An 11,761-nucleotide genomic window follows, 5' to 3' on the forward strand; every position below is an offset into this window, starting at 1 on the left:
ATAAGAAGGCAACGAGCAATACCATTGTAGGGCTTTGTCTCTTAATGTTCTAGTAAATAGTTTTGCAAGCAACCTTTGGTCATAAGCAAAATCAGTACAAATTGTTTGAAAAGTCTTAACATGTGTTAGAGGATCTCCTTTACCATTATAAAGTTCCAAATGCGGGATTTCAACATGTTTAGGAGGGATAGCTCGAACAATGTCAAGAGAAAGTGGGCTCGCAACATCAAATGTGGGCACACTAAACTTAGATTGATTCATAGAGGCAATTTGTTGCTGTAAAGAAGAGACAGTTTGTGCTAGATTGTTAATGGTCGCTTCAGTCGAAGAATTCATATTGGATGTGTTAGATTGAGATGGAGGTGTTATGTTATTGAAAGAAGGTAGAGAGTAAGGTGGTGGGACCCTATGATAATTAGTCATAGGAGATGATTGGACAGGAGGAACACTACAAGGAGGAATAGAATGATTAAATGAATTGCCCCCTTGCGTCATGTTCATTTGTGATGATATAATAGGCACACTCATTGGAGGAATGAATGAAGAAGTCGGATTGAATGAAGGAATAGGGTTAATTGAAGAAGAAGGGTTGCCCCCATGACTGGTGATCACAGGAGGAATGTCTTGTATAGAGGTAGCCATGATGTTTGATGTAAAGGTAGGTATACTAGCAATAGAAGTCGTCAAAGGAATAGAATGATTGTCTTGTGTAGGAGGTTGTGTATAACCTAAGGTTTCGGCACAACTCTTCATAGGCATCACATTTGAATCCACAATGTGTGCAATACCACGCAAAATATCAATTCCATTCTTATCACTTTGAAGCATACGTTTTAGACCCTCAATTAAAGGAAGAGCTTGACTATCAGGGTATTCTTGAGACATCCATTGTCGAAAATCGTCAAATTGGTTATCCAATTTCGAAAGTTGTTCTTCAGAAACCTCATGGAGAGCTTCTTCATCATTAGGAGGATTAGAGGAATTACCCATGTCCTCGTTAAAAAGGCTATTCAAATTAGGTTCCATCTCCTCAGTAATTAAACCTTGGAAAGACTTAATTCTATGGCTTCGTCTAACGGGAATAGTGTAAGTAGGGCTTATTGTTGTAAAACTCATGCACTAGAGAAGGAGAGAAAATTTTGAATTTAGAGGTAGCAATTTTCAGTAAGATCAACCAATTTTTAGTAAGATCAACCAATTTTCTGGATTTAAGCTGTTAAATGCAATCACAACAGTCTCCCGAAATTTCGGGAAAAATGTCTGGGACCGTGGCGCCCGGAGTGCAACACGGTCCCTGCAACTTTTTTCAAAATTTGCAGGGATGAAAGGTATGATGATTTTAGAGCTAATCTGAAAAAATTGAGTGATTTTACGATCTGTAGATAGGCCAAATTAAAGTTGTAATCTCAAAATTGAACCCTATCAAGATTGTCGAAAAATGCACAAATATGAATTGATCAAATTGGTCAAAGATGTTTTGATTGGTCAAATTGTCAGACAAAGGTTGAATTAAGAGGGTTTCAAAAATTAGGGTTTTGATATTTAACCACTTAATCTTCAGAATTAAAGCACAAATATGAATTGAAAATTTGTAATAGAAAGGCAGATCTGAAACAGGCATTAACATTTAGACATTTCGCAAGTTCAATTACCAAAAAGAAAATTTGGGGTTTTTATGCAATCACCTCTAAAATTTTGCAAAAGATCAAACATGGAAATGTAATCAATTTGTTTTTTAGATCTAAGCATGAAAAATCAGAAAGGATGTTCACATCGGGTTCACCAAAATGTAAAGCGGAAAAATCGCGATCGAACCCTAGTTGCTCTTCCCTCTTCCGACTCCGAGGAGAGAGAAGGGAGGTTCGCTAGGATTCGATGGTTTTTCACTTAGGGGAGAGACTTTACATTCAAAAGAGGGGTTGAAACTCATAAGATCCAATCCCACGCAATGCAAGATTGGATGCTAAATGAATTTCAAGGGTTAGGAAAGCAAGGCTACCCTCTTTTGTAAAGAATGTTGTTAAGGAAATTAAGCTAAGCATGCATAGAAAGTCATAAAGATTCGCTTATAAACTGAATTCGGGTTATAGGATGAAGCTGCGGACCTGGAATTAGCAGTAAAATGTTGATATGGCGCTGTCCTGCAAATTTGAGCAAAAGTTGTCGGGACGATGGCGCCCAGCGCCACGGTCCTCCAAAAAATCCGCAAAACGAAGGGGGATCTGTTCGTCTCTGCACAAGGATTCCAGATCTTCAATTTCAGCCGCGTACCTGCAACCTACACACAGAAAAGCGAAGACGATTGGGGGGTTAGGGATCGGGGGTTTGCCTTTAGGTCAAACCCCGGTTTTGGAATTAACCAAGAAATGAGCAAGTGCTGTAAATGTAAATGTATGTAAAACAAGTACTAATACCTTGTTCTAAGGATGTTTGTATCCTTATGTGCGAAGGTTTAGATGTTGTATGTTGTAGCATGTAGTATGTGATCTCCTCTTCAATGGTTGAATCCTTGTCTTGAATGCAACACTTAGCCTTGAATGGAGACTTGAAATGATCAATTGCTTGAAAGAATGCTTGAATGCTTGAATGCTTGAGTATAGTTTCCACGCCTTTTTCCTCATATCGAATGAAAGAGGAAAATGTCATTTATATACTTGTCAATTAGGGCTGATAGACTGATTTTCCCGACCTTAGGCCGACCAGGGAAAGTTAATTTCCAAATTGCGAACAAAAAGACCCGAGCCCCTTAGGAGACCGGGCCCAAAATAGGACCTAGGGACCAGGGCGCTGGGCGCCCTGGTCCTGTCCTGAGGGACCAGGGCGCTGGGCGCTCTGGTCCCACCTCCCGGGACAGCAGGGTGCAAGGAGGTTCAGGCCAGGGTGCTTGAAAAATGTAGTTTTCAGTGTCGTGAGCAAGTTTCAGGGTCTCCATTCAGGTTGCATGTTGCGTCACCATCATGAAGACCGAAATGCAGTCGAAATTGCAAGTGTCGCAATTTTTGGTGAAGGGATCGAATTTTCGTTTTGAGGAACTTCATATGCAGCGAAAGAGCAGATCTTTGAGGACTTCAACAACACTCAACATCATTTTATCAAGCATCTATCAAATTCATTCATCCACTTAGGGCTTGGAAGACATTGAAGAACAATAAGAGATTACCGACTGAAGATTGGCTCGTACTCCTCCCTCGAGGGTTGGGTATGATTTCGTATTGTTTTCATGTCTTTGCATAAGCTTTGATACATCATTTATTCATGCTTTAGATCACATTGCATCTTGATTTAGAGCATTTACATTATCATTTACAAGCAATTAGGGTTTACTTTCTAGGTTGCTCTAGTTTGCTTTCTTGCATTTTGGACCTTGCACACACACTAGGTCTGCACACACAATACATTTTACAAAACAACTTGGCTATTCGTGGAGGTGGAAATCACCGAAGCGAGGGTTTGACTAAGGCAAAACCCTATATAGCTGCCCGTCCCCCTTTTCAGATATTATTGTAGGTTTCGGGATTCGGACGACGCCGCGGGACACAGATCGGGAGAGAGAAGGCTGAGGCAGAACCCTGTGTGAAATTGCAGCTCAGAAGACCAGGACAGGGGCGCTGGGCGCCCTGGTCCTGCTAGGACAGGGGTGCTGGGCACCCTGGTCCCTGGGACAGAGGCGCTGGGCGCCCTGGTCCTCCGGACAGACAGCTTTCTGACGACTTTCCGACAGTGTTTCAGGGTGCAGAACAGTGGTTTCCGGTGCAGTTTTCAGGACAGTGGCGCCTGCGCCCCCGTCCCGAACATTTTCAGTCCGATTTCGACTCCGGGTACGTATCTGCATTCTTATTTTATCCTTACACTTAGAGCTATTCATTGTTTAATCTCAATTCTGCAATCTTGTTATTAGTTCATACTTGCATTTTGAGATTAGGGTTTGAACTTGCATTACTTGATCTTACAATTTCAACAAGGGAGTAGTAACCTTGAACCCTAGCCATAGAAACAATCTTTTGTCCTAACCCTAAAGATTAACCCTAACCCTAGCAATAATCCTTTGTCCAGAACCAAAAGCCTAACCCTAACCATAGCCCTAACCATAACCCAAAACCTATCCCTATCCCTAACCGTAAACCAATATCTAATCTAAACTAATATCTTAGCCCTAAACCCTAACCCTAACCCTAACAATAAAGTAAACCCAAGCCAACCATATACCTAAGCATAATCCTTAGCCTCAACCCTAGATGTTAACCCTAACCCTAACTACTATATTAAATCCTATCCTTAATCATAACCAAAATGCTAAATGTAACCCTAACCCCAACCATGATGTAAATGGTAACCGTAACCCTAACTACTATGTAAACTATAAACCTATTAAAATTAACTCTAACCCATACCCTAAACCATAATTCTAACCCTACAAGTTTGAAATCAACAAAGGCCAAGATACTTGCCAATGGAGCTATGCAAATAGTAGAGGGCCAACGCTATTCAAAATGTTTGAATGAAAAGAAAATTGCCGCCCTTCTGAGAGTTATAGGTCAACACCCTAAAGACAGAGAGATGGACATTTTACAAATTGTCTACCACAATGCATACGCTCAAGATCCATATGCAAAATAATTTGGACTTAAAATCATTGACAAGCTTGCTTCAGTAGAAGCTCGAGTTTTGCTTGCACCTTGGCTGAAGTATCATGAAGTATCATTATACTGGAAAAGAAAAAGGATGGAAGCGACAACGTTGTTGTTTGACCTGCAAATGAGAAACAATGGAAGGAGCTTGTCATTTTAGTTGCCATGGTAAGCTCATGTTAGAAGGAAACAAGTAGCACAACTGACATGTGTGAAAGCGTCGAGACTAGTGAACTTATTTACCATAGATCATAGGAAGTTGTTCCAAGCACGTTGTGAAAAAGGAAAAGGTCATTGCAAACCATGATTTTCAATCCTTTGCAAGCATGGCTTGTGCTGATAATAACCAATTTCATGTTGTGTGTCTTGATACATCTTCTCCAATATTTTACATGAATGACACATCACACATGATCATAAACACTCTTGAAGGATGTAATCAATTTGAAGAAACTCCATACGGATTATAGTGCATTTCGCAACAACCACCCTAACCCTAACCATCAGGTATTGGCATAGCGAAAATGGCATTGCTCCGATACTATATGTTTTGCCGATGGAAACATTTGGTAAGATTTTATTTCGTTCTTTTCCATCAGGTATCGATGTAGCCGAAAAGGCCTTCCCTGATGGACTAAGTTATGCCGATGTAAACTTTTGTTATACCAATGACAAAGCCAAAGGAGAAGTCTTCATTGCCATCGGGTATCGGTGTAGGATATAATATGCTATCCCGAGAAGGTATGCTACCCCGATGGATCCACAGTGAGGTAATATATTTTTAATTTTTGTTTTGCAAAGGGATACTATAACACAAAATTATATTTCTTAGGTTTGCATAAGAAATTTAATAGAGTATTTTATTTTCATAATGATTTTTTACCATTCATGTAAATACCATAGAAAAGGAAAATTATTATTTTAAAAATTATATTTTCCACATTTTATGAACTTTGAATTATTTTTTTTGAATTAATAAGTGGATTTTAATGTTATGATCTTTTAAGCTTTCATAAATATTTTTACCTTAATCAAAGAATGAGTACATTTTTATTATTTTTCTCTTTTGTTGATTTAGAGAAATAATATTTCCAACGGGATTTGTTACTATTGAAAATTTTCAGAATTTATTAAGTAAAAATTTCTCTAAACATTATTAAATGTAAATAGACAAATTTTAAAATGATTAGTGTAACTTTTGAAAGATATCTTTGAAAATCATTTGAATGTTAGGGATTCTTATTTATGTAAACATTTGGGCAAATTATTAAATATCCCCGGTGTAATATGAATTTTTTATTACATTGTTTGGTGTGCAACTCACATATGAAAGTTTGAATTTATTTTTCCCAAGCACATGTTGAGCAGGGAGTATTTCTCACCACATAATGATCTTTATTTACTTGCAAAAGCATTTTGAAAACAAATCTTATTTGTAGTCTTTAATATAATTATGATAATATTCTAATTGCTTTGAAGAAGTTATAAAATAATATATTTTGACAAAGGTGAAATTATATTTATACATCAAGTACTTTCAATATGGTGACCTAATAATATTGTCTCTCATCATGTTTTTACCTTAATTTTTTGAATTGAATCCATATTAGGGTAAATATTAATCTTTATTGTATGAATAATGTATTTGGGGATTATATTTTGTTCAAAGAAGAAAATCTATTTTGAAAAGTTCTTTTTACCCAAGGTAAAATGATGAATAACATTTATTAAAATGGATTTTGGTGTTTTGAGGCAATCTTTTCATATGCATATTATTTACCCTAAGTTAATAAATTGAATATGTTCATTATGGTAAATTATTTTTTTAATGATTTGATTGATTTTTGCAAGTCTATATTCTATTGGAATTGCCCTAAAAGAGTGAAAATGAGTTCTTATCACATGGTTGGAATATTGATTCATGGATGTCATTTCCAAAAGGGAAGTATATTCTTATCATATCACACTACCTTATGTTATTATTTGAACGCACATCAAGATGAAACTTATATATGTTATTTACCCTAAATAAGTGTTGTGAATATATATACACTTTGGTGTATTATTGTATTTATGCTACAAAATTGATGAGTTCATATATGATATTTAGAGTTTTAAAGAAAACATATGAATTGTGTATTCATTAGATATAGTTGCATATTTGTATTTAGTGATTTCAATGGAAAGGAAATTATATACAATGTTGAGTTTGTTAGGGTTTATAATTTTGTTTTCCAATAATCCTTGAACATAATTAAATATACATATGACTATTTCTTGGATCATAAGCCTATGAATTCATTTATAGAAGTCAGTTTAATATAAAATATTTTTCATCTTGACTACATTAACTATCAACAAGAAAAAATATTAGAACTTGACATTTTTTACCACATTGACTACCTACATATAAAGAAAAAAGGATAGAGAAATAATATAAAAATTTTACCAAAAAACTTATAATTAACTAATATAAACATAATTTACCATTATATTGATAAGAGATGGCCAAAAATAATAACATAATCAAATATATAGTTGTTGAACATTCTTTCTTTCCATCGGAAATTAGTTTCTTCCTTTCTGACGTTTTCTCTATCTGGTTAGGGCACATACCACCGGGCCGCACTCTTTCTCTGTTCCTGTTTCCACCTCTGCTACTAATAATGGGGGGAATATTAATTTAGTTCGAAAGCTCCCATTTTGGCTTACGAGTGGGAGAAAAGAGTTTGAAAAAATCAAACTTTGAGCGGGATTACGGATGAGGGAAATGTTAACCCGTAACGGCGAAGCGGACAGGTCAGAGGGGCCCACACCAGCCAATCTAAACGGAACAGTCAACCCTTCAAGTGCTTTCAGAGGGGCCCACACCAGCCAATCTAAATGGAACGGTCAACCCTTCAAGTGCGTTCGTTAAGCCTTCTGTCAATCGGAAAACGGCAACATGCCTCCAGATCAGCCTCATGGTAGGTCCCAAAATGTGACTCATCGCGTCATGGGAGGGATGTATGTCAATTGGCTCCGGATGCATGTCGTTTGTACGACAGTGCCGTTTTGGAGCCAGTATAGACGCGTCGAGAAGGAGAGAGGGGAGCCAGAGGAGGCCAGTGAGGTTAGAGGGCTGCGCGAGCTCCTTAGAGGGCTCAGAGGGGAGGACAGGCAGGACGACGACGGGTAGCAGCAACACCTTTATAGGTACAGGCTCCAACAGTGGCAATTTTTCCACTCCAGCCAACCTGAACAACCACAGGTATCGATGGTGGCACATGAAACCCTGGATTAGATGACCATGGAGAGGGACACTAAGAGGGATCAAGCAGCGATCCTGGATGACGAGGTGGTGCAGGAGCGAAGTAGGGCTGACAGAGAGAGGGCTTGGGCAGAGAGCCTGTAGGCAGAGGTTGATAGAGAGAGAGCCCAAGCAGACATGTTTCAAATAGAGAGATACACACTGTGGGTGGCTCTGGAGGCAGTTAGAATGGAGAGGGACGTTGTCAGGACAAAGGCTGACAACACCGCAAAGATGTTATAGGCGACTCGAGGGGGGAATGGTGGAGCACATGGGGCGGATGGATGAGGAGATGGAGGGATTGAGGGCGTAGTTGGTGAGGGCATAGGAAAATGTCACCCACCTCCAGGGAGAGCGAGATGTGGCCCGATAGCTATTGATTCTGGGGTGGCTTAGGACCGTTCTTTACCGAGGTGACAGGAGCCTGACTACAGATTGAGAGGATGGATTGGGAGATCCAATATTACCGGGATCTCTATCATCAGGCCATGCTGGTAGAGAAGAGGGCAACCTCATACACATAGCACTAGATCTCGACAGACATAGAGCCAGCAGTCGGGTGGATTATTCAGTATGCGTGCATCGCAACCACCACCAGTAGGACCATCTGGAGGATGGGCAGATCCAAGGGTCGGTGACATAGGGAGTACTGGCTAGCCCTATTTTTGATGACATTTGACCCTTCATGGATGTATTCATTGTATATATATATATATATATATATGAGATGACTCATGGTTTTTGGCGGTGATTCATTCATTGTTGTACCTTATTGATGTACATTTATTATGGACTTTGATGATGATGATTCATGATGATGCATGATTATATTTATGATGATGATTATGATGATCTAGCTGACATAGTTGTGATGTAGGATGTGTGGATGGATGCATGCCTACATGATACATGCATATGTTTATGATTTGTTTTATAATTTTGTATATGAGATGGTCCTAATATGTTGTGGATGTAGGATGTGTGCATTATGTGATATGTATGCTATGATGATATAGATGCAATGGATATATGATAAAGATGCCTAATTTATTGTGTATGCAGAGTGTTTTATGGATGATATGAATTATTGTTGGAAGCATAATGTGAAAATTGAGATGATGTATTATGCATAATGTGTATTGTAATGATTAATGTGGAATTGGCATAATGAATGATTTATAAGAATGCAATGAATGCAATCTTAAAATAAAATGATATACAATATAAAATGAAATTAATAAAATGATTATGGTATATAACAATTAGGGAAATGAACCTAAAGAAAAATGAGTCCTATGATGAAAGAATGAATTCGAATATGATAAATGAAATGGATTAATGATGATGAACAATAATGCAAATGAATCCTAAAATGAGTATAATATGTAATGAATGTTAAGTTGTATGAGAATGAATCCTAAGTGAACCTTAAGATAACGTGCAAATGACCTAAGGATGAATTCTAAAGAGAATGAAATGTGAAACTAAAAGAAAATAAAAATGATATGAATCTATAAAAGAAATGCATTACAAACTCTAAAATGAAATGAAAATGAATGGATGTAAACCTTAATATGCAAATGAACCTTAATATGGGATGAAATGCAACCAAATCTAAAATGATAAAGAAAATGTCTCCGTAAATGACGATGGTATACACATGTAAATGTATTGCAAAATGGCTATACAAATGAACCTTACAATGAAAATGACTCCTAGGATGATGATGATATGCAAATGATGTGATTATGCAAAATGGAGATGGAGATTTTTTTGCGATGAGCCAACCATAATGCAATGAAATAGACTAGATAGAAGAAGAAGAAAAGAGAGGCAGAATGAATAAATTGGAGTCTCTATGGTAAATAGATCAAATGGAATGAGTGGATGGATGGGATTTTGTTGCGTAAATGTGGAGAGAAAAGCTAGTTTTGATATTGTCAGGAGTTATCTACACCATTATTGATAGAAATCAGGATGTTGTGAATATCCAAGGCATGAAATAGACTCTCAAACAATAGGTATCTTAATGGACACATGTTCGCAAACAATGATGATGGTGTAAATGCGAGATTGTTGGATCGTGTAAGAGAAACCATCAAACATGCCATACCACAAAAAGATGTCTCGATATACACCAAACTAGGACATACCAAGATATAAAATGATCAAGATAGCCCTAACTAGGTATAGACATAGGACACAAAATGAAAATCAAAGAGAAAGACCAATCATGCAAATGACACACACATGGCCAACTGACATCTCTTGCCAAGAGTAGGATGAGGATTTGGATAGGCTGCTAGACAAGGGAAGGATGCATCCCGATGGACAAAATGATGGATAAGAATGAAAGGTTGGCAAAAGATAAGGTGGTTGTGTAGGGTATGCAGAAGGGAAATTTTCGCTCAAATTTGATTAGTGCAACATGGTTGGGTGCTTGGTTGACGTGCAAGTCAAGAAAAAGCTCAGATGGGTGAGAAAATCTCAGATTAATGGGGTAAGCTCAATGTGATGGGATAAAAGCTCAGTGTGATGGGAGATCCTTATTTATGGTTTGGAGTACAAACCATCATCTCAATGGGAGGGAGCAAGCGATGAAGGACCAATAAAATGAAGGGAGATTATGGTCAGGGAAAAGAGTGTCTGCACATATAGGAGAGGTGTTATTGGGAACATGTGAATGGAGTACAAAAGGGAAATGGGTGTGGGGTGAAAGCGGTGCAAGCAAGAGTGATGAGCATCCAAATAGCTGGTGGATCTGGCTTATTTACCTTGATGTCTGAAAAACAGGTTTTCACCAAGGTACTTGCCCATAACACCACAAAGTGGTTTTCATCCAAAGGTTCTCCTTTAGGTGTGGCCAATTAGTAAGCTCCAGAACCGTACTTTGCAGTGATGACATAAGGGCCAAGCCAATTAGGCTCAAACTTGTCTTTCTTTTTTTGTTCCTAAAGATTTCTTTAATTTTCCACAAGAACAAGATCACCAATGTCAAACTCTCGGGTCCTGAATTTCTTATTATAGCTAAGTCGGAGGTGATTCTAGTATGGTAAAAAATGATTTAAGGCCTTAAGATGTCATTCATCTAATAATTCAAGCTCTTGTAATCTGCCCAATCTGTATTCTTCATTAGGGAGGATGTTCTCCAGGGACACTTGAAGTGAAGGGATGTATGGTATCGCTCTTGTGGGCGTGCAGATACTTGTGCAGTAAGCCCAAAGGCTAGGATAGATTTGCAATTACCAATCACGACCAACTTCGTTGGCTGTCTTCTTAAGAATTTTGATTAGGGTTTTGTTTGAAGCCTCAACTTAACCATTGCCTTGCAAATAGTATGTAGTGGAAAAGTGGTGTTGGATGGCGAATTTCTGGCATAACTCGTTGACATCTTGATTCTTGAAAGGTTTTCCATTATTGATAATGATAACCTTAAGAATTCCATATCGGTAGATTAAATAGTTTAGGATAAACTTAACAATCTGTTTGTCAGTGGTAAAGGTGAGTGGTATGGCTTCCACCACTTGGTGAAGTACTTTGTGGTAGTAATTATGAATTTATGGCCATTGGATGAATATGAGATCGATCCACCACTGTGAGAAGGGATAGGGTGTAATGAATGGCTGTAGATCTTGAGATGACACATGAATCTTGTCACCATATTTTTGACAAGGCACACATTTCTTAACATAGTGATATACATCTTGTTCCATTGTGGGCTAGTAATATCTAGTAATCAAGAGCTTCTTAGCCAAAGTGAGGCCACTTGAGTGTGCCCCACATATACCTTCGTGTACCTTGCGTAATGCTTGTTCAACCTCCTCTTTGTCTAAACACCTTAGGA

Source organism: Cryptomeria japonica, chromosome 9 (assembly GCF_030272615.1).
Source record: "Cryptomeria japonica chromosome 9, Sugi_1.0, whole genome shotgun sequence".
NCBI lineage: Eukaryota > Viridiplantae > Streptophyta > Pinopsida > Cupressales > Cupressaceae > Cryptomeria > Cryptomeria japonica.